Genomic DNA, 24,250 nt, shown 5'->3' with positions numbered 1-24,250 from the left:
AACTTCCCCTGTCTCTTGTTGCTTTCCTTGAGTTTCTCAGATGTTTTTCCTGAGCCACAACCTTCAAATTCCACCCCCACCCACCCCCACAGTACCTTAGGGGCTTTCCCCACTGACAGAGTTGAACTGGTTTCTACCTAGGTTCGCCTCAGTGAATCCCCACTGCCACCGAGCTCAACATTGTTTTGTCTCAGTTCCCCACCCCCCCTCAGAACTGCGACATCCTTGTCCCAGTTATGAACTACACTTTTCTGCCGGAACAAGGTCGATACCACTTTGAAATGGGGAAGCATCGAAACAACACCTCATCCATTCAACCAATCATGAGCCACTTTTGTGGCATGCGCAGAACGGGAGAGTCATGGCAGGCAGAAAGCGTATGTAACTGTAAACTGTAAACTGTAAAAACTGTTTAAAAAAAGAGAACGCTCCCGTTTCCCGCCGTAACACAAGCGCCAATTACGATCGAGGAGCGAAACAGGCACCAAGATGATTCCGCCCACTTAGCTTGGTTCCAGGGGGCCAACTCAGTTGCTGTGGGGACAGCCTGGAATCGCCCTCCACTGGAGGGAACCAAGTCGACTTTAGCTCCTTTCTGTAGTGGGGAAAGACTCTTAGGTGGAATTCCATGGGGCAAATCCTATTTTCCCACTACATACATCAGGGGTCTCCAGCCCTTTTAAACCAGTGGCCAGCTCCGGAATGCTGGCCCAGCATGGTGGGCACAGTCGCAAAATGTCTACCAAAAATGACTGTTGCAAAAATATCGTCCAAAAATGACTGGCCAATCAGTAGCCTTGCAGGGCAAAAGCCACACCCAGCCCTGCTCACTATCTCAAACCACTTGACAGCGCTAGGAAACATGCCAGTGGGCGCCATGGTCTCCACAGGCACCGTATTGTGAACCCCTGACACATGTACATAAAATTACTGAAAGCCAGCGTGGTGTAGCAGTTAAGAGCAGGTGGATTCTCATCTGGAGAACCTATCCAGATTCTAATCTGGGTTTGATTCCCCACTCCTCCACCTGAGTGGCTGAGGCTTATCTAGGGAAAGGAGCTTGTAGGCCACCTTGAGTCTCCTTACAGGAGAGAAAGGTGGGGTATAAATCCAAAATCATCATTACACACAACCCTGATTCAGCAATGTGAGGCTAGTCATTTTCCTTGAGAATCTCAAGAGTGAAGTCAGGTAGCACCAGTATAGCTGAATAATATTTGTCTCTTCCCAACAGCCTTCTATGGGAAAACCGGAGGATTCTGTTTTAAATGTTGAGATTTTTATCCTTCCGTAAGAATTGGCGAGCTGCTTTCCCGTCTCAGAGCAATGTAAAAGCTCTCTCCAGAGCTCAGGAACTTGTCTGTGGTTTTTCAGCCCACATTTAATTTTAATGAGTGCGTTACATAACTCCTTTAAAAATAACGGAAGCCTTACAGGCCACTAGCTGCTGCACTACGGCTTTGGTGCTATTGAGATCTACTGGATGGGGAGAGGACTTCTTTGATTTGAGAGCATGTCGGCTTCATCACACCTCAAAGCAGAGTTTGCATTTGCACTTAAGGTGAAGGCCAAGCTCGCATGCTGACGGTCTTCGCTGGATACTCTTCTTGGGGCTGGTACATACTTGCAAGCATGGTTGGAAGGGGATTGTGGCAGATGGGGTATATTTTCGTTGTGCATGCACAATGACATTAAAGTTTATCTTATCTTATGGTGTGATGACTTCATCAAGTAGATGACCGCATGCCTGGCTGCCAAACCACAAATGGAACTTTGATCTCTCTCTCTTTCTCTGTGTTACCTCTCCATTTTTTCCCCCAGTGGTATCAGCTCATATAGTCATCAGGAAACCTAATCAAATAGAAAACACACACACACACAAAACACATAGAAGGTTGCCTTATGGTGAATCAGACCCAGGGCCAGATATTGTAGTAGTAGTAGTAGTAGTAGTAGTAGTTGAAGAAGAAGAAGGAGAAGAAGAAGAAGAAGAAGAAGAAGAAGAAGAAGAAGAAGAAGAAGAAGAAGAAGAAGAAGAAGAGGAGGAGGAGGAGGAGGAGGAGGAGGAGGAGGAGGAGGAGGAGGAGTTTGGATTTATACCCCACCTTTCTCTCCTGTATGGAGACTCAAGATAGCTTACAAACTCCTTTCCCTTCCTGTCCCCACAACAGACACCTTGTGAGGCAGGTGAGGCTGAGAGAGTTCTGAAGAATGACTAACCCAGCAGGAATGTAGGAATTCAGAAACGCATCTCTGCCACTCAGGTGGAGGAGTGGGGAATCAAACCCGGGTCTCCAGATTAGAATCCACCTTCTCTTAACCACTACACCATACTGGGGTGGAATGAGGGGGGGGGGGACCTGCCCTGGGCAACGAAAGCACGGGGGTGGCAGAAGATGCCTTTGCATCATGTGTGAGGGCCATGTATCAGATAAAATATTATACTCTCAATTAAATAGCAGTCTAACGATCAGAACCACAATTCAGTCAAGGATGTGGAAGCATCTTGATTTCAGTGTACTGAGGTACATAATGCTGGAATCTAGGGCCCCTTTCGCACACGCAAAATAATGCATTTTCAAACCACTTCCACGACTGTTTGCAAGTGGATTTTGCCATTCTGCACAGCTTCAAAGAGCACTGAAAGCAGATTGAAAGTGCATTATTCTGCATGTGCGGAATGAGCCAAGGCTTTTCTGGATGCTCCTCCTGATCCTGAAAAGCTGCTCCTAAAGGTTGAGGGCTTCTCCAAAATGACTTTAGATGCAGAATAAAAAGTTGCACCAACACTGCAAAACATGGAAACCAGTGATTTTTGTATTTGCATGGTGCTGTTCGTCGTCTGCCCAGAACATGCTATTCTGTAATCCCTGGTGGTTTAATGCGGCGCTTTATTTGACTAATGTGCTAAATGTTTCATAGTTATCCAGGTGGTGCAGTGAAGAAAAGTATCAGAAAATAACCCTGCTCTGCTTATACCTGTGAATTTGAAATTTCTCCATTCTGCCGGATAATTCAGTGTAACTAGTAAGCTTGTGTATTGCCTGGCGACTAAAAGTTATCCTTTTAGATTTAATATGACAATACCTTAGGTAAAAAGACAAAGGGGGACAATGCGGCTAAAATTAAGCCTCTTCCAGCACAGTCTTCAGTGTGGGTTCTCAAAAGTAGAACCCCCCAGAGTTCAATGGGACTTGCTCCCAGGTAAATGTGCTTAAGAGAGCCAGCGTAGTGTGGTGGTTAAGAGCAGGTGCACTCTAATCTGGAGAGCTGGGTTTGATTCCTCTCTCTGCCAATTGAGCTGTGGAGGCTTATCTGGTGAACCAGATTAGCTTGTGCACTCCAACACATGCCAGCTGGGTGACCTTGGGCTAGTCACAGTTCTTCAGAGCTCTCTCAGCCCCACCCACCTCACAGGATGTTTGTTATGGGGGGGGGGGAGGGAAAGGAGATTGTAAGCCACCTTGAGTCTTCTTACAGGAGAGAAAAGTGGGGTATAAATCCAAACTCCTCCTCCTCCTCCTCCTGATTGAAACTTTGAAGTCCTAAGTATTTCACTCTTTCATTCTAACCAGTGGGACTTAGAAGATGCTTAAATTTGAATGGAATTTGTGCACAGTAACAAAAGACCCCCAAGTCTTCTAAAGATTAAGTTTGCCTCTTGTAAATCACTGGGACATTACTGACCCAGAGTCATTGGAGGGGTGACGTCACTCACCTTACCACATTACCAGGTCGACTCTGTTGATGGGATAGTTTGCTATTGCCTTCCTCAGTCATCTACGCTTTTCCCCCAGCAAGCTGGGCGTTCATTTGACGCAAAGTGCACATCTCTCTAGCTATGTGCTCTGAGCAACGAGTACATGTACGGAAAAGCAAATGGGGACATTTTGGGACTCCACTCCTGATTAACCCAGGCCAAATGGCATCCGGTCCATACCATGAGCAGAAAACGTGCTTAGGGGAACATTTCGGGAATGTTCCCAGGAGTGTAGTGGTTCCCAGGAGAACCTGAGAAATGTAGTTCCCACCAAGTCCTTTGCAGGCCTGTTCTCCAGCCTGCTCGGTTTGCTAAAGTAAGTGTGCGGGGGCGCCGTGGGGGGAACGTTCTGCTCCCCACATGACCCAAAGCCGTGCGCCTGGTGCGTGGCGCACCTCCTGTCCCCTGTTAGCTCTGCCACTGGCTGACCCTGCTTAGTGTCCAAGATCTGATGAGATCAAGCTAGTCTGGGCCATCCAGACTTCTTCATCATCAGAGCATACAGAACCTCTACCTTGGCTGTTTGATAGCAGATGGCTGTGCTCCTTTCACAGGGAACAAACCTGTGACCAGCAACGATTCATGGCTCTGGGAATATATATTTAGAAAATCACACACACACACACACACACACAAACAAACAAACATCTCCCCTCTAAGATTTTGTAAACTCTCAAAGATGGATAAAGCCAGTGTATCAGTTCTCACCCACATGAAGTTTGGAACTATGTCGGCGCTCTCATTATCGAATTCTTTTACTCCTTCCAGGCCCAGGAAGCTGATGAGACAAGTTACTAACTTTTGATTTCAACAATTCCTCTTTTTTGGGGGGGGGGGTATGCTAATTTCCCGCCTAAAAGTGGGACAAGAACGTTCGTCAAATTGAACAACACCGTCCCATTCCAATTAACTCCGAATCCAAAAAAGAATTGATTTCTCTAATGGATTCCACATCGCCGGCTCCATTCCGCAACTTCCTTTTGGAGTCTTTTTTTTTTTTTGCTGAAATATAATGACTTTGAGACCAGCAGCACAGAACTCTGGAGGACTGAAACGTTCCACCAGCCGATGCCGAATTCTTCTATTTTTGATGTGTATTCGCATCTCGCTTATTTAGATAGAACAAACAGCATAAGGACACTGTTGACAGGTGGTGGCATATATCAAGAGCATAGTTGGCAGGTGATGGCATATATCATGGTGGAGCCTGTACAAGCGAATAAGCACGTTATTAGATTTTGTAACAGCTTGAATAGTTGAGGGACGGCGTTGGCGCTCTGCTTTCCTGCAGGGCTGAGTTCCAGGGCTTATGTCTTTGTTAGATGGTTTATCGTTGGTGGTGACTCTCCATTTCATACTAGGGGGCTGCCTGTAAGCGCGGACAGGCCTACTATTCAAAGCCTGTGTGAGAATAAGTATGATTGTTCAGGGTGGGCTGTAAATCATTTTTTGATATATCGGATTGGTTTGAGCTGGGAGCTGCAGCTGACAACATGTGGCGTTCTCTCCTGTTGTCCGCTGGGCCTGTTCTGTCAATCTGTTTGTTCTCTTCGCTGGGTAAGCATGAATCCCTCTCCGAGGAAATGCAACAGCTGCAGGTATGTTGTAGAACTTGGCTGCGGATCACATAGTATACTCTGTGTAGTAGACAGAAACATGAAGGCATGTGTAACAGTCTTGTTGGGTTCATGTATGGGATCGTGTTTATACGTCCGTTGTATTTGCAGTGAGGTACCCAGAAAGTGGACTTCTTTGAGATGTGGTGTTGGAAGAAAGTGTCATGGGTACCGTGGTCAGCCAAAAACAAACGAACAAATAGGTGGGTGGTGGATGAAATAAGGCCTGAACTGTCCCTAGAAGTGAAAATGACTAGACTGAGTCTGTCATACTTTGGTCACGTGATAAGAAGACAAGAGTCACGGAAAAGACAATAATACTAGGAAAAATTGGAGATAGCAGGAAAAGAGGAAGGCCCAAGATTAGATGTACTGATTCTACAAGGAAGCCATAGCCTTCAGTTTGCAAGACCTGAGCAAGGCGATTAACAGGAAGACATTTGGGAGGACATTGATTCATAGGGTTGCCACGAGTTGAAAGCAACTTCATGGCACTTAACTCCACGATTCTATGAATCTACAGGCGATCTTTCCCAAACCAGCTTCACAAGCGAGCATCGCCAATCAGGAATGTGCAAACAAATGAAACGTGCTCTGGACCATGCTTCAAACGAGTCTGCCTTCATTCAGTATTGTTTGCTCTGATTGGCCATGGCCCTCTAGAAGAAGGGTATATGGAATATGCTGAGACAGGAGGTGGTGATGGCCACTAACCTGGATAGCTTTAAAAGGGGTTTGGACAGATTTATGGAGGAGAAGTCGATTCATGGCTACCAATCTTGATCCTCTTTGATCTGAGATTGCAAATGCCTTAGCAGACCAGGTGCTCGGGAGCAGCAGCAGCAGCAGAAGGCCACTGCTTTCACATCCTGCACGTGTGCTCCCAAAGGCACCTGGTGGGCCACTGCGAGTAGCAGAGAGCTGGACTAGATGGACTCTGGTCTGATCCAGCTGGCTTGTTCTTATGTTCTTATGTTCTTAAGGGTCCCCATGGGAACCCCCAGTGACTGCTAACACTTGCCCGCCAAGTGTTTTTAGAAAGTGGGTGGCCTGTTGCCCAGAATTGGTTCTGTTGGACTATTGGAGATGTGATAGGTTCTGCCGATTTTTAAAACTACCATTTTGGCTACAGCTGCCACTATAGCGCAAGGATCTCCACTGTGTGACTGAAGGTAACTGCCAATCGGTGGCTGGTGCCATCTCCTGTAGCGATCATTTGTTGCTATGCCTACTGTGTCTTGCCAGAATTCCAATTGTTCCCACAGGCTCAAAAAGGTTGGGGACCTTCTCCAGGGCCTTAAGCAGGGATCTTTCGCATCTGCTCCTGAACAGGCGAACCCTTGTTTTTTCGGTGCGCCTTAAAAAAAATCAGCAATGGGTAGGGGAGCAGTTCAGTAGTGGGGAAAAATGTTCATGAAAACATGCACATTTTAACTCAACCCTAACTTCCGGGCCATACAGCCCAGAAACCACACAGCACCCCAACCCTAATTTTGGTGAACCTGATACCGATTAGGGAGGGGTCATGGCTCAATGGTGGAGGTTCACAAACACGCGTGGCACATAGGCGCTGGCTCAAGCCATTTATATTACCTGTTAGTTTCTTGTAAAGTATGCCAAATTGTTGGCTATTAGACTTATCAAACTATTATATCTCCATAACACATATATATCTCCACTTTAAATCCAATTCATGCAACAATTTATTACAAGACAACCTTCTCTCAAATCCATAATCATGTATTCGTTAAACCAACAATGTCCATAATCTTGTAAATATTATTGCGTCAAGGTCACCCGTTGTGACTGTAATACAAGTTCATGACAATTAATGAAAATCCTGAATTGGTGGCTTAAATTACTTATAAATACTGTCCCAATTCAAGGGCAGTCAAATTTCTCAGCATTTTCAGTTGTATGTATTTCAATCCACTCTGTTGTACTTCCCCAGGATCTGCTTTTCATCCCTGGCATCAGCAGTTAAAAGCTTACGTGGGAGAATTGCTTGGTTACTCAACCCTGGGGAATTAGCTGACCCCTTTGGGGAAGTCGAAACGACCCTTTCACAGAGAATTACGCCTCAGACTCTCTGCATCAGTGTTCACCATCTGTAAAATGGATAAATGTTAGGGTTGGGGGTCACCACAACATGAGAAATTGTATTAAAGGGTTGCAGCATTAGGAAGGTTGAGAACCGCTGCCGTAGGGGATATTTTTTTAAAGCAAGCCCTTATTGGCATAGACAGCAGTACAACAATAATAAAACCAGATTAAAAAGCATATACAATACAGGATATACATGTTAGGACGAAGGAAATCTACTGGCATTTAGTAATTTCCAAGAGAAAGTCTGCCACTATCATACAGAGAGAAGGATCAGGGTTGTCCAACAAGTAGTGTAATCTAAATAAATCGGGGAGATCGGGTAAATGTAAGGGAGTGAGATTCACATACTTGGATCTGATTTCCTTGAATCTGAGACAGTGAAGTAATTGGTGGGCCGGAGATTCAACTGAGCCATCGTTACATGGGACCGTAGGGGATATGAAAAACCTGCCCCTGAGACCCGGGACAGAAGCGGCCAGCCTGAGTAGGCAACACTAACCTTAATAAATCTGGCCCATTATAAGGCAGCTCCGTACAGGCTTCCAAAGAAATCCCCCTATGCAGTGAAGGCACGAACTTTCAAGATGTCTGAAAACGGAAGTCACATTGGTTGTGACATGTTTCGTAAGTTTTTCTATGATGTAATCGTGGACATGGAGCCATGTGCAGGAACTGAACACCTGAGGATAATAAATGGTTGAAAAGAGGAGGGTTAGGGTAGGGTTGCCAAGCCCCCTGGCGGGGTGGAAGTGCGAAACCTCTACCTTGGTCTCCCATTGTTGTCCATTGGTCCAGACAGTGTCGAAGGGGAACTTGGTGGCATTGAAGTCATGATAAGGTCACTTCCAGGTGTCCTGTAGCTGAGGGAACTGCTAGAAACTCTGGTTTTTCCATAAAGTTTCCAACAATTCTTAGGCCCCTTCCGCACATGCAGAATAATGCAGTTTCAATCCACTTTCAATGTACTTTGCAGCTGGGTTTCACTGTGCAGAATAGCAAAATCCATTTGCAAACAGTTGTGAAAGTGGGGTGCTGTGTGGTTTCCGGGCTGTGTGGCCGTGTTCTAGCAGCATTCTCTCCTGACGTTTCGCCTGCATCTGTGGCTGGCATCCTCTGATCCTCTGAAGATGCCAGCCACAGATACCAAGCCAATTACTTATCAGAAAAGAATGCTGCTAGAATTCTCAACCCTACCTAACCTAAGAAACCACACAGCACCCCAGTGATTCCGGCCGTGAAAGCCTTCGACAATAAGTTGTGAAAGTGAAAGCATTCCGCAAGTGCGGAAGGGGCCTTAGAGCTATTTGTTGTCGCTTCTGGTTCTTCCCCATGATGTTGTCTGCCCTGCTGCCATATTCCCACCCTCAACCTTCCCATGGTTGGCCAAGCTTGGCCTGGTAACCTTAACTTAAGGCCACCGCAGACCCTACTTCTGACCTCCGGACCAACTCTTCCCCGTTTGGTCTGCCTGCTGCAGAGAAAGACTTCGCGGCTGTGCACAGGTCGGTTCTTTGCAAAAGGCCCAGAAATAGGGACAGTGTGTCTCACTTCCTTTCCGCCTCCTCCATGCGTTGATTATCCCCAGATTTTTAGCCATCTGCCCAAGGACCGCACGAATCAAGTTAAGAGCCAGGGAGCTCCGCCGGGGCCTTTTTTAAAAGTGTAAAATCAGCTGTTAAAGATGTCTGCATTTTGTCTCTGTGTCTTGCCTAATTGCTTTAGGAAAGACTGAGCTGTTACTCAGCAAGCTCGGGAACATTGTGATGAAATCATCTTTTCATTTGTGTGAAACAGGAAGAGGGAGAAGTTGAGGCTGTAGCTGCGAAGATGCCGTAACCTCCCCTTTCTTCCCCCGCCCCAACGAAGCTGAATGCCGCAGGAAATTTTCATTCCAGTCACCTTTTCAGTCTACTAATTTTGAACATTTACTTCTGCCAATCACTAATTAAGATAACAGCCAGCTCTGGAACAGAGGGAAATAAAATAAAAACCCTCTTATATATACATACATATCACTTTAATCAGCGTCTGAAGCAGACTGGCGAGGCTAGAGGGGGGGTCTCATATTTTCTTAGTAGGCCTGCCCAACCTCTCCCCCGCCAAATTGCAATGGTGAGCATACATTCAGTTTCCCCAATGCTATCTCAAGCTTTATTGCTAACCTAGGTGAAAGTAGATTTTGCTGTCTGCATTCTGCAAGTATGCGGAAGAAGAAGGAAAATGTGTTTTCGTTGGTCTCCCAATATAGTGGGAAACTTCCTGGCAAACTTGGGTGCTGTGTGGTTTCCGGGCTGTATGGCCGTGTTCTAGCAGCATTCTCTCCTGACGTTTCGTCTGCGTCTGTGGCTGGCATCTTCAGAGGATCTGATGTTGGGAAAGCAAGTGGAGTATATATCTGTATATATCTGTATCTCCACTTGCTTTCCCAACATCGTCTGAAAGATGCCAACCGAACATGAGTAACGTCAGGAGAGAATGCTGCTAGAACCCTTCTTCAGGCTCGGCAACCATACAACTTAATGATGTTCAACCGTTAGAAAGCCCAACCGACAATTCCTGGCAAACCTTTACATTTGGGGTGCTGTCTGGTTTCTGCGCCGGGGACGGCTGTATGGCGTGTTCTAACGTGGAGCATTCTCTCCTGGCGTTTCACCTGCATCTGCTGGCTGGCATCTTCCAAAGAGGATCTGGCGTCCTTCAGATCCTCTGAAGATGCTATTATCAGGAGCAAGCCGAAAACGTCAGGAATACTGCTAGAACAACCATACAATACGCAACCACACAGCACCCCAGTGATTCCGGCAGTGAAAGCCTTTGACAATACAAACCTTTACATTGCCCATCGGCTCCTGAAATGCAAGGGGAGAAATTGGGGAGGACCTGAGTTTTGCCTTACAGCTTTTGCAAATCCTAGAGCAGTTTGTGACATCACTTCCTCTTTTTACCGGATGTGACAGTGTGCTGGTGTGCTAGGCCCTGCCTCTTATTGGTCCCGGGGAGCGCCAGCTGCAGCCTGGCGACTTTAATTAACCTCCTTTCTCCAGTTTTGTAAGTAAACAGAGTGGCTGATTACCCACAGCCAGTTCTGCCCCAACCTTGCCCCGCTCTGGTGCAAAAGTCCCACCAGAAGTGCTCTCATTTTCTGCGGAGAAAGTGAGAAGCACAGGCGGGGCAAGAGGAAGCATGTCGGGGAGTGTGCCGCAGGGAGGAAGTGCGTTAGGATAAGATTTATTTCCCCACGTGTTCCAGCTGCCAGCATGTGACAGCTGCCCCCTGGGCAGTCGGCCAGTGAATAGAAGGCGTGAAAGAAACAATGGCAGACTCATGACAGAATCACACCCTGACTCTTAATGCAGGTCCTGTTTTCAGACTTTTGGGTAAAATTGCTTCTTCCTTATTCAGAAGAACATGAATATCCTTTGGATTCTCCAGCTGAGACTGAGCGTCCTATCTCTGATCCAATTACAAATCGAGGGTGTACCACAAGCACAGATCCATAACTTATTTTTGTTTAAATGACCAGAAGCTGTAACAGACATGCATCCTAAACCTAAACTTCTGAGTCCTGGTCAAGCATAATAATTTCTTCTCCACCAGGCCTAATCATGAATACATGCATGATCCTATCTATCTATCTATCTATCTATCTATCTATCTATCTATCTATCTATCTATCTATCTATCTATCTATCTATCTATCTATCTATCTATCTATCTATCTATCTATCTATCTATCTATCTATCTATCTATCTATCTATCTATCTATCTATCTATCTATCTATCTATTAGATTTCGTAGACCGCCTCATCCCCGGAAAGCTCTAGGCGGTTCACAATACAAAACCAAAGAGCAGTCAATAAATAACTTAAACTACCTCAAAAACATTAAAATCAGTATGCAGCATAACATCCCATATTAGCGGCACCCGGTCTTAAGGCTCGGAGGGACTGGCAGCACCCCAGATGGAACTGATATAGGACACTGCCAGAGATGACACTATGACAGGGCCTCACATGGGGGCAGCCAATCCGCAGCCGGCCTCACCAAAAGCCCAGTGGAACAGCTCGGTCTTACAGGCCCTGCAGAATTCACCAAGATCCAGCAGGGCCTGGACAGCTGGAGGAAGAGTGTTCCACTAGGCAGGGGCCAGGGCCATAAAGGCCCTGGCCCGGGTAGAGGCCAGCTGCATCATTGAAGGGCCGGGGACTTCCAGCAACTCTGCTGACGCAGAATGCAACAATGGAGTTGCCATGTACTGAGACATACCGTTGGTCTGTCGAGTTCAGAGGTGGGATTCAGCAGGTTCTCACAGGTTCCCGAGAGTATGTTACTAATTATTTGTGTGTGCCGAGAGGGGGTTATTAATTGGTGATTTTGCCATGTGATTTTTGCCTTAGTTACGCCCCTCCTCCACTCCTCAGCAGTAGCGCCAGAACTTGAAGCAGTCTAGCAGGAGGTGCACCGGCGTGCGTGGCAGCCTGCACCTGCGTGCATTCGTTTCCTGCCCAAGGACCAGCGCAGCGGTTGCGTCCTTGCCACAGCCCCGCCCAGCAATGCCCGGCCCCCAGGATGCCTGGCCACGCCCCCATCGTGCCCCGCCCAGCCCCATTGGCACTGCGCCACTGTTTGAATCCACCACCAGGGGAACCTGTTACTAAAATTTTTGGATCTCACCACTGGTCGAGTTCAGTATTACCTGCTCTGGCCGGCAGTGGCTCTCTTGGGTTTATGACTTTGCCTACCATATCCTTTCTTTTTTTAGCTGCGAAGGATGGAATTTTGGGACAGTAAAGCAGATTTTCTACCTCTACAGTATGCCCAGAAAAATTAGCAGGGACCCAATCGGGCTGCCAGCTCATGACACTGTGGCCTGCTTATGATATTTTGGCCCAGTGGGCAGGGGCTCATCGCCTCATGCTCCACGTGAAGAAGGTCCTGGGTTCAATCTCTGGCAGCGCCTGGCAAAAGGACCAGCTCAGAAGTGATGCGTGAAAGATCTCTGCCAAAGACCCTGGAGAGCTGGGTTGGGGAGATATAATAAACATTTGTTTATTTAAGCATTTATACCCAATTTTTCTCCCCAAAAGTTACCCCAAAACGAGTCACAGCATCATTCTTTCCTTCTCCATTTCATTCTCGTAACAACCTTGTGAGGGAGTTGAGACTGAAAGTGACTGGCCCCAGCCCTCACAGTGACAGAATCTGGATTCAAAACGGAGTCTTCCAGACCCTAAGATGACACTCTACCTACGTGGGCTCATATTTTGGGGATAGGGTTGCCCACCTCCAGATGGGGCCTTTGTGGGGGGATCTCTTGGAATTTCAACTGATCAGTTTTCCCAGAGAGATCAGAAATCAGTTCCCCTGGAGAAAAGGGAGGGTGGAGCCTATTGTATTATACCCTGCTAAGACTCCTCCCTTTCTCAAGCTCCACCCACAAATTTCTAGGAATTTCACAACCCAGAGTTTGTAACCTTAGCAAGGGAAATGGGATCATTGAGGCAACCTCTGTTCCTCTCGTATGTTCCCTTGAGCCTCATAGGTGACCCAAAACTCTCTCCATGTATCCCACTTTTACTGTAGGTGACTCAATACTCTTTTCTAAGGTTTCCATTAATGAAGACGTAGTACCAAGGGGACGGGGGGAAACGCACCGGGCGCACGCCCCTGTGGGGGTGTGGTGAAGGCATTCTGGGCAGAGGTGGGATCCAGCAGGTTCTCACAGGTTCCCGAGAGTAGGTTACTAATTATTTGTGTGTGCCGAGAGGGGGTTACTTATTGGTGATTTTGCCATGTGATTTTTGGCTTAATTACTCCCCTCAGCAGTAGCGTGCAGAACTTGAAGCCGTCTAGCAGGAGGTGCACCAGCATGCGTGGCAGCCTGTGGCTGCGTGCATTCATTTCCCGTCCAAGGACCGGCGCAGCGGCTGTGTCCTTGCCATAGCCCCGCCCAGAAATGCCCCACCCCCAGAATGCCCGGCCATGCCCCCATCGTGCCCTGCCCAGCCCCATTGGCGCTATGCCACAGTTTGAATCCTACCACCACAGGAACCTGTTACTAAAAGTTTTGGATCCCACCACTGGGGTTATTCTGGGCTGCATGGCAGGGGAGTGTTTCGAAGGCGAGGCTGAGGGCCGAAATGGTGACGCACCGGTGGGCCACCGAGGCGGCTTCCCTTGCTATGCCTCTGCATTCATGGCTTCAAAGACCTTTAATATATTCACATGTAGCTTTTACATTAAATTTGAGGCTGTGGGAGGTAGAAATTGTGGGGGTAGGAGCAGAGTAGGGGAAAAGCTTGGGGGTCATGAGGCAGTGTTGGAGGCTTTGCACTGGTGGCACCCCTCTCCTTGCATGCACAGGCACTGTAGAGTCACAACATGGAACTAGGGATGTCCTATGTATATTCACAAACCCTGCACACATTCCAATACATTCACATTGGTTGGGGTAGCACGATGCCTCAGCGTGTGGTGTAGCGGTTAGTGTCGGACTAACTTCTAGGAGACCCGGATTCGAACTTGTACAATGCCAAGGAAGCTTGCTGGCTGACCTTTGGCCACTCTCAGGCTAACCTACCTCATAGGGTTGTGGTGAGGATTCGGTAGAGCCGAGGAGATTAACATAAACTGCTTTGGGTTCTCTTCTGGAAATTCAGTGGGAAATAAATGAACCAAAATAAAAATAGAGCCTGCTTTCGGTTGCGGTTTTAGAGTCGCCGGCCACCTGGAGAAACAACGACCTGTCCCTTTAACAGAGGTTCAGCGGGATGTTGCTTACTAGGGGATAATATTATTTGAACTGTCCCTTTCCATTCATTAAGCTTCTGTTAATGGGGCCAGACACAATTTCTCCAAACCTAGCATTCATTCTTCCTGCTAGAATATACTCTGCCACGGGCGCTAATGCTAACAATGCAGACATGGAGGTCTTTGTGAGGAAACGGAGCTCTCCTTTTTGTTTTGTTTCCCAGCCACTCCAGCCTCGAACATGTTTGTTAGCCCTGCCTCCGATTTTTGAAACGGCGAAAGCAAATGACCCCCGAGAAGCACACCGCACTGTTAGTTGTTAAATAAAGCAATAACCTATGCACTTGAAATGCTTTCGCTATGACCTACTTACATACTCCTTCACCCTCCTTATAGTATGATTAAAAGCTCCTTTGAATCCACTATTCCCTCCGGGGATTTGAGGCCTCGAATTTAACAAACTGCTCGCAAGGCTTAAGTCAGTAAGAGGGGCTTCGCTGCAGCTTCTCCCAGCTAATTCACATGTAATTAAAAGGAAAATAAATATTGCAAGCGAATCTACGTTTCGGGAACGGAAGGCCTGTTTCCATCCAGCGTTCCTGTTGGAGGGGGAAGAGGCAAAGAATGCCCGAGGAGCCAGATGCGGGTTTCAAATTGAGATTCGGGGGGCATCCGGGCGTTTTGCCTTCATGCGGAGAACAGCGCTTGAGAGACTCATTTTGTTCCCATTTGCAAAGGCCTTTTGTCCAAGCTGGAATTGACCTCTGAAAAAATGAGGTCAGGAAAATGGACCTGTGACCTATTTTCTGGGAGGGGGGGAATGGATGACGGGGCTCTCCCAGCTGCCCTCCCTTCCCCTACCCGTCTCTCAGTGAGAGAAAGGAAGATTGCAGAGGGTTAAAACCGAGAGGTGGAGGCTTCTTATTGAAATGAGTATCTTCCTTTCTTCATCCTTATTGAGCTCTCGTCCCCTTCTGCTGAGGACTAAGATCTGCCCTTTCCACAGTCACAAGATTTTCTCTTTTTTTGCAATTGAAAGTTAATCCTCCTCAACTTGAGGCTGGATTAACCACTGTGGAGGCCTCAGATCAGAAGTCAGGTGGCAGTGTCCATCTGGAGAAAGTTGTAATGACTTTTTTTTTCCTCTGCTCATACTCTTATTCTCGCCTGCTCGTTTCCCCCCGAAGTGTTTGGTAGGTGGGTGTTTACTAGAAACTGCTGGGATTTATTTTTTTAAAAAAAATAAGTTGACATTCTGGAACATTACAGTATCATCCAGCTGTGTGAAGTACCTTCTGTCCCATCCAGCTGCACGAAGAGTGCTAAGCCCCAGTGGGGGCCAGAAATCCCCTGTTCCCATTGTGACGGGAGAAAAAAGAATTCTGAAATGGCAGCATCATGTATTCCAGCACTGCATCACTTCTGGGGAAAGAAACCCTGAAAGTGACGTCGGGTAGCTCTAGGAATTGCCAGAAACTCTATGGTTTTACCATAGAGTTTCCAATTATTTCTAGAGCTTGCTGTCAGTTCCAGAAATGATGTACGGTAATCTTGCCTGCAATACCACCACCCCTCCCCCAAACATGTCCCCACACCCAACGGTACCACCAACATGCCTGTTTAGAAATTGTGTGCCTTGTTTTGTATGTGGGGGTTGTGTTCTCTGCTTATAGTTCCCAAAATGGCAGATGATTATATTTAAAGAAATTGGGTTTGTCCAATGTAATTTTAAACTTTTTCAGCAAGTTCTTCTGTCATTGCTGATCCAAACCAGCCCAGCACCTTATTTCCCACAGTAGCCAATCGAACCCAATGTGGCTGAAATTGAAGTTTTGACCTCTTGTCTGGCATTCTGACCACTATCCCACACTGCCTTTTGCTGATGAGTAATTGAGAAGCTCTAATGCACATCTTTGCCAGCTGAAGAACAGCATCTGTTGTTTGCCTTGGTGCTAAGCGCTGATGATATTTCGCAAACATCCAGAGTTTAGGAATTCTAAAAATAAAAAAGTATAATTTGGGGAAGACAGGTTGTTAATCTTTCTCTGGGGAGAGAGGCATAGTCGTCTGCAAACGCAGTTTTGGTGCCATAAGACACATAATCTTAAATCTGCTTCAGGGGTGATAAAAGGCATAAATTGGTTTGAAGCAAAGAGATCCACCACCACCACCACCCTGCAAGGAAGCACACCGGCCTTATTCTGTAACTGTATTCTGACATCACACACAAACTCCAGTTTGTTTAAATCATTTGCACCCCACTACCGAAAATGTTCCCTCTGTGGAGTTTTGCACGTTTTTGCCCCCGTTTAGTTCTGAAAACGTTTCCAAGCACCTTTTACTTCGTCCTTTCTGAAAACACTTTTATTACATTGTCCTTCACTGACACGTTTCTAAGCCGGCCTCCCTCGCAGTGCGGTCCTATTTAAAGCGTTCTGGAGCAGCAGTGGCGTAGGAGGTTAAGAGCTCGTGTATCTAATCTGGAGGAACCGGGTTTGATTCCCAGCTCTGCCGCCTGAGCTGTGGAGGCTTATCTGGGGAATTCAGATTAGCCTGGGCACTCCCAAACACGCCAGCTGGGTGACCTTGGGCTAGTCACAGCTTCTCGGAGCTCTCTCAGCCCCACCTACCTCACAGGGTGTTTGTTGTGAGGGGGGAAGGGCAAGGAGATTGTAAGCCACTTTGAGTCTCCTGCAGGAGAGAAAGGGGGGATATAAATCCAAACTCCTCCTCCTCTTCTTCTTCCTCCTCCTCTTCTTCTTCTTCTTCTTCTTCTTCTTCTTCTTCTTCTTCTTCTTCTTCTTTTTTCCCATGGAAAAGCCTGGCCATTTCCCACTCCTCTGTGAAGTCGCTCAACTTCCCCCTCGGCCTCCAGGTCTATGGTTTTTTTTAGTGTCCTTCCCCTCCTTTCCCCTTCGTCTCTTCTTTTTCATAATTTGTGCATTGGGTTTTTGTTGTTGTTGTTTTGCTATTTTGGGTGAATCAGCGAGGCATCAATTAAACGATCTGTGCAGCATTGTTTCAATCAATAAGCGTGTGTGTTTTTTAAAAAAATAAACCTTACAGTGGCCAGAAATGTTTGGAGGAGGCGAGTGTGGATGGACATTGCGGTAAAAGCGGGGGTGGGGGTGGTTTGAAAATGTTCTGGAAACGCTCCAAGCGACTTGTGTGGAAAAGGCCCAAGAAAAGAAGCCCTGTTTGTCCCAGGCGGCGTTCCCCAAATAAAGACACAAGACCGCACTGTGAATTTGACTCATTTATTTGAGCGGCTCATCTATGTCACAATTATCAGAACAAGCTGATATATTTTAAAGGCCGACTGCACTGGGCAGGTTGCCAACGGCTGCCTCTGTTGGACAGAGCCACCCTGTCTCCAAACTTGGCAGGCGATTCTGCATGTCTAGTTTAAATTAGACTTCATTTAACCTGGGATGGAAAAGACCAAGCTTCCTCCTCCTGCTCTGATATGCCATTAGCCACTATCTGGTTTAGATGATGCTCCTCAACTCCAAGGGGGAACCATCCCTAGTTACCCCATCACTAGAAATCATCACGGGCTGTTCATAAGAACATAAGGAGAACATAAGAACAAGCCAGCTGGATCAGACCAGAGTCCATCTAGTCCAGCTCTCTGCTACTCGCAGTGGCCCACCAGATTGCGCATTAGGGAGCCTCACATATAGGGATGTGAGCGCACTTAGTGGCCTTCTGCGGCTGTTGCTCCCAGAGCACCCTGGACTGTTAGAGGCATTTGCAATCTCAGATCAAGGAGGATCAAGATTGGTAGCCATAGAGTCGACTTCTCCTCCATAAATCTGTCCAAGCCCCTTTTAAAGCTATCCAGGTTAGTGGCCATCACCACCTCCTGTAGCAGCATATTCCAAACACCAATCACACGTTGCGTGAAGAAGTGTTTCCTTTTATTAGTCCTAATTCTTCCCCCCAGCATTTTCAATGGATGCCCCCTGGTTCTAGTATTGTGAGAGAGAAAAATGTCTCTCTGTCCCAACATTTTCTACCCCATGCATAATTTTATAGACTTCAATCATATCCCCCCTCAGACGTCTCCTCTCCAAACTAAAGAGTCCCAAACGCTGCAGCCTCTCCTCATAAGGAAGGTGCTCCAGTCCCTCAATCATCCTTGTTGCTCTTCTCTGCACTTTTTCTATCTCCTCAATATCCTTTTTGAGATGTGGCGACCAGAACTGAACACAGTACTCCAAGTGCGGTCACACCACGGCTTTATATAAGGGCATGACAATCTTTGCAGTTTTATTCTGAATTCCTTTCCTAATTATCCCCAGCATAGAGTTTGCCTTTTTCACAGCTGCCATGCATTGAGTTGACATTCCCACGGAACTATCAGCTAAGACGCCCAAATGTTCGAGAGATGACTCGAACTTGCCGGTCAATATACAGCTTGGAAGCTAAGCAGGGTCCCCCTTAGTTATTAGTTGGATGGGACATCACCAAGGAAGCCCAGGGTAGCTCTGCAGAGACAGGTAATATTTAAGTTAAGGTATACTGAAGAAGAGAAGAAGAGTTTATACTCCCCTTTTCTCAACATTTAAAGAGTCTCAAAGCAATTTGTGGTTGCCTTCCCTTCCCCTCCCCACCAGTGGCATAGTGTCCACAGGGAAAGGGTGTGTGATGCCCTGGGCGGAGCAGCAACAGAGGTGTGGCCAGCCCATCAAGGGGGCATGGCATGGCGTTCTGGGGCGGGGGCGGGTGACACTGCGCATGCGCCCCAGGCAGTTTCCCTTCGCTCCACTTCTACTTCCCACAACAGATGCCTTGTGAGGGCTGAGAGAGTCTGGCTTGAACTGTGACTGGCCCAAGGTTACCCAGTAGGCTTCATTTGGAGGAGTGGGGAAAGAAACCCAGTTCACCAGATTAGAGTTTACCACTCATGTGGAGGTGTAGGGAATCAAACCTGGTTCTCCAGATTAGAGTCCTCCGTTCTTAACCACTAAACCATGCTGGTTTGGAGGGGTAGTTGGGATGATAGAATAGCCAGTAAGTGTAGTGAAAAGGAGGCGAAGATTTGTGGGGGGGGGGGACCTAAAAGGGCTCTTTATGGCCAAGGCTAACTCGATCTCAGAAACAAAACAGAGTTAACCTGGCTGGTACTTCACATTGGAACAGGCCAGATCTTGGATGATACAGACTAGATTCTGACACTTGATCTGGTGGCCACCAAAGAAATTCAGGGTTGGTACACAGAGGCAGGAAATGGCAAGCCGCCGCTCTTCGTCTCTTGCCTTGAAAAACTTGCCAACGACATGAATAAAATCCATCTCATCCTGTATCGTCTCAAATGCCTGTGACATTTGAATGCAGCCTTTGTCGAGTTAAAGAATGCCGCCCAAGGCTGGGCTTTTTAGAAAAATGTTTGCTGCGTCGTAGGGTTGCTGACGGTGTTAATGGCTGTTTGATAGGATTGCTGATTGCGATGCTTTGAACTGTATTTGTTGTGTTTTTGCGTTGTGGCGTTTTGGAACCACTTTGAGACTCTTGTTCACTGTAAACAAATGGTCAAATAAATAGTGTTCCAGGAGCTGGACTCTGGTAAAAGCTGCTTGTTTTGTGCCTTTCTCGTTCCCACTTCGAGGAATTCCTCTTTCACATGAAATAAAACAAAGTGTCTCTAAGTGTATGAGACAGACATAGTAGGATTTCAACCAAGCCTAATGCAGCTGTACCATAGCATTTCTTCCAAACGTGCCTGTTTGTTTGGTAGAAATATAGCCCTCTTGTTTGGGTACCAGATTGTTTAAACTTTATAGCACATTCTCATTTTTTTAAAAAAAAGGTATAATAAAAATATGGGGACAACATTTTTGTGTGTCATCCTGAAATTATACTTGCAGGTGGTATTTTTCTTCTTCAGAAACATCTCTTTGCTGGGAGAGGATGGAGAAATACACACATTTACACTCTGTCTGTTCTACCTTGCAGGGTTGTGGTGGGGATAAAATGAAAGAGGGGAGAATGATTCAAACAGCGTTGGGTCCCTAAGGGGAGAACAAAATGAAGTAAATCCATCAATTGATAAATAAATGGAATTTAAATGGAAAATAAATGGGCCCAAAAACGTTTTTACTTATGAAACTCGGTGCCACTCTGCTCCAGGGTGGGGCCAGGGGTCAGGTCAAAGCCTCATATAGGCTCCCGGCCGCCCCACCTGCTGATGCCCATAGTGGGTGTGGCCACTGCCTGCCTTCCACCCTTCCAAAGGGAGGCATGGCAGGGCCTCTTCGCAATGCCAGTCCCAGGCCGCAATGGCGGGCCCCGCTGATTCTTTACTCCAGTTTAATACCAATCATCTTCTACCTCAGTGTGATATTGCACTGTTACGGATGAGACTTCTTTATTATTTTAAGTGCTCTTGCAGAAATCCTAAGCTCGCTTACTGGCTAGTAAGTCACATAGAACCTATGGGAGTTGCCATAATTATTAGGGCTGGACAAAAGTCACCTGTTCCAGCCTGTGCTCCTCTTGTAGTTCAGCAGTATCTGACAAAGGAATCTGGCCAAACTATCATACAAAACATGCTACCCCGTTCATATCAGCTTCTTCAAATGGCAGATTAAGTCTCCCATGACTGACTTGTCCTCCGTAATAAATGTTCTCTGGCCGAAGCGAAACTGAGCTGATGTTAAGGAAAACAAATCTAATTCTTGATGTCCAGGAGAAAGCCTTTGAACCCAAGATTGGGATACCGTAACACCCAACTGTACAATACAACAACTCCTTTGCAATGGGGTGTGTGAGGGCATTGCGTTGGGTGGAAACAGACCTCGCCCCTCATAGCTAAACGCAGAGCTAGTGCTTGTGTGAAAGAAAGAAAGAAAGAAAGAAAGAAAGAAAGAAAGAAAGAAAGAAAGAAAGAAAGAAAACGGGGCGGGAGTGAAGGCCCTGAATGACCTGTCTATTTTGTTTTGAGCCTCCACAAAAAGCCTAAAGGCGGCTCCCCCAGCAATCCCTTCCTGTTTCATCTTCACAACAGTCTAGTAAGGTAAGTTGGGCTGAGAAAAAGCGATTGGTGTAGAGACAGTTTCCCAAGCACCAGAGAGTTTCCCAACCACTATTCCACACTGGCTGCCTAGCCGATGCTTTCAGGTCGTAGCCCGCATTCCTCTCTGGTCATAATTCCTTCCATCCAAGGAGCGTTTGCTATTTCACGAGGTAACGTGAGAGCCAAGGGGCTCTTGCAGGCCACGTGCACAACCCAAAATCCCACCAGTGTCTTTTGGTTTTCAGTGCAGAAGAGTTCCAGCTTTCTCCGTTTGTTCAAGAGCTGATCAATGAAGTAATGTTGACCTGGGTAAACTCAGCTTACGCAGTTCCGGTGAAGGAGTTGCTGCGTTCGATGCAAAACCACTGACTGCAAAAGGAAAGAATCAAATGCCACGGGGAACACGGTGCTTCATGCACGCTGTGATCTTCAAATGCAATTAGCTGAAGATCTGATAGAGATGGAATCATACCTGTGTTGGCTGCATGTGGCTGGAATGACCCTTTACCGTTGGGACTTCCTCCCAGAACACTTCAGGGTGCCGTCTGCCCGTCTCTTTGCTGCACTCCCTCAAATCTCTTGCCAAGCCCACCTTTCCTCAGACAAGCCTCAGATTAACCCCTTAGGCCCCAACGCCCGCTGGAATAAAGACGGCAATGCCCGTAAACGGCGTTTGCCTATATTCAGCTTGTTAGCCTTGACCGGTTGCGTCCTTCTGTCTGTTTTGTGGTTTCCTGCACTGTGGAAATCCATGTTACGAGCTGATTGGGTCAGCGACCTGCCTTTGTAATATAAATAAATAATGGGGGAGTGGCGCACAGACAGTGCCCAGGTTTAAAGTTTGATAAAAGCAGCGCGGACCTCTTCACCTTTGTTTGTTGGTAGTCGAGCTGTCTGTTCTGAAGAAGGGTGACTGTAGCGCAGAAGAATAGTTGGGCAGAGGAGGGGTTCTCGATAGTATGTCCCGATGGTTCTCCCAGGGAACTTGACGTGTCAGTTGTATTCTGAAATCATGTTGTGTGCAGTCTCTCTTAATATATACTTTGCTACTGCAAAATGAACGTCGGCAAATGTTTCTGTCTCTCGGCAAATTATTCAACCCTTGCAAATGTGTGCTGGGCAATACTTTTTCTTTCCCCTCAACTGCTATTTTTTGTGTGTGGGGGGGTGGCATTTCCTTTCTTCTTTGCGGCCCTCACTGTCCTCGACATCAGTGACCCTCACTGGGATTCCATCTGATTGGCTGTGGCAGCTCACCTGGTTGTTGTTGTTGTTTTTTTTAAAAAAACCAGCATCTGTGAAGGCATCCGCCCGTCAAATCTGGAGTTGCCACATTAAAACAATAGGATTGCTCATAGCTCTGAAACAATGTGAACGTTTGGAGGGGTGAGTGGTTTTCTGGCAGTTTTGTTTGGCTTTATCGAGTATGCCAATTTCAACATGTGTGAATACGGCAATAATATTTATTAGGAATGAGCAAATGTTCCTTCCTTCCTTTTTTCCTTCCTTTTTCCTTCCTTCCTTCCTTCCTTCCTTCCTTCCTTCCTTCCTTCCTTCCTTCCTTCCTTCCTTCCTTCCTTCCTTCCTTCCTTCCTTCCTTCCTTCCTCCTTCCTTCCTGCCTGCCTGCCTGCCTGCCTGCCTGCCTTCCTTCCTTCCTTCCTTCCTTCTTCCATTTTGTCAGTAATATGTAAGCATATATGATTTGTTCATGGAATTTATACGTGTGTTGTGTTTCTACTGTGGTGTTTATTCACATTGTGTATAGTGCTAGTCATCAAGGTACAAACTATTAAAAATCTATGCAAAAAACCAGAAAATGGCACATTTTTTAAAAAAAAATCACAGGTTCGAGTCACACGTGGCAGATATGAGATCAGAATGGGGGTTTGTGGGTCAAAACGGTTAGGAATTTCGGCACCATCCCTAAAAATCTGTTTGCAGGGGGAAAGAATGCATTGTGGTTTGTGTTGCACTGCGTTTGAGTTTGAACAGATTCTGTCCCGTAGACTTCTGAATTTATTTACAAAAATCATTGCCGTAATATTTTCAGTGAATGAAAAAAGAAGATAACGGTGGTGTCTCATTTCTTCTGCTGAAGTTTTCACAGCACCTAACAATGGTTTTCTCAGCTTTAGAACCAAGCATTGCGAGGACTGAATGGACGTACAATCGTTTGATGAAAAGTAAAGATGTGTTTTTGTTTCGTTAAGTTTTGAGCAGGGAACTGAGGTGAGGAAGACCTCTGTCTTAAAATGTGCCCTCTGTCTTAAAATGAGCCTTAGTAAAAAAAAAAACCCACCTCATTTATTACAATGACCGGTATAAAGATTGCTTCATACTTCAAATTCCAAGGAGGTTGTTATCTGGTCTATGAATTGGCATTTAGGTCTCATGAATTCAACCCCATAAATACATAAAACTTGAGATGGTCTTTAATCATAAATTCATCTCTTGTCCATATACTTCTGCTTTCATTTCCTACTGCCGAAATTCTTCTCTACTGCAAAAAAACTGTTATGTTCTGAATGCTTCAGATCAAAGGATGCCTATTCTCAAATGTCACAAAATGGAATGATCACAAACAGGTTTATTAGCAGTGCCGATTTATTAGGGCCGCGATGAGTTGCTTTCATACATGTATGGCATGTTCTTTTATCTGTACGTGTTTGAGGAGCATAACAGAGGGAGACGTGCTTTGTAGCCAAGACCAAACATTACAACCACCGAATCTATTAATTTACTAACTGATGGCCTCTCTTTGCCTCATATCGATGACAACTATTGAATCCGCCGGACGATTTTAACGCTGCAGACTTCCCCTTTTTTGAAAACTCGGCGTGTATGTGTGAAATCTGTTCCTAGAAATCGGACTGGACCCGGTACAAGTGAATCTGGGCTTGACAGGAGGGAAAGTCCGGAAGGTGTTGGGGAGATAAAATCTCAACCTGTGTTGATCATCTGAAATATTGCAACCCAATCCTTGGCGCATTCTCAGGTG

General features: G+C 46.5%; 1 protein-coding gene across 12 annotated transcripts in view; it reads left to right on the top strand.

The window, feature by feature from the left end:
- Window positions 1-24,250, top strand: part of CELF2 (CUGBP Elav-like family member 2) — a 482,791-nt gene that overhangs the window by 24,038 nt on the left and 434,503 nt on the right. The gene's annotated exons all lie outside the window — the stretch shown is intronic.

The sequence above is a fragment of the Sphaerodactylus townsendi genome, linkage group LG06, assembly GCF_021028975.2.
Source record: "Sphaerodactylus townsendi isolate TG3544 linkage group LG06, MPM_Stown_v2.3, whole genome shotgun sequence".
In the NCBI taxonomy this organism is placed as follows: domain Eukaryota; kingdom Metazoa; phylum Chordata; class Lepidosauria; order Squamata; family Sphaerodactylidae; genus Sphaerodactylus; species Sphaerodactylus townsendi.
Note: the sequence above shows the minus strand (reverse complement) of the source record. Positions and strands in the feature narration are given on the sequence as shown.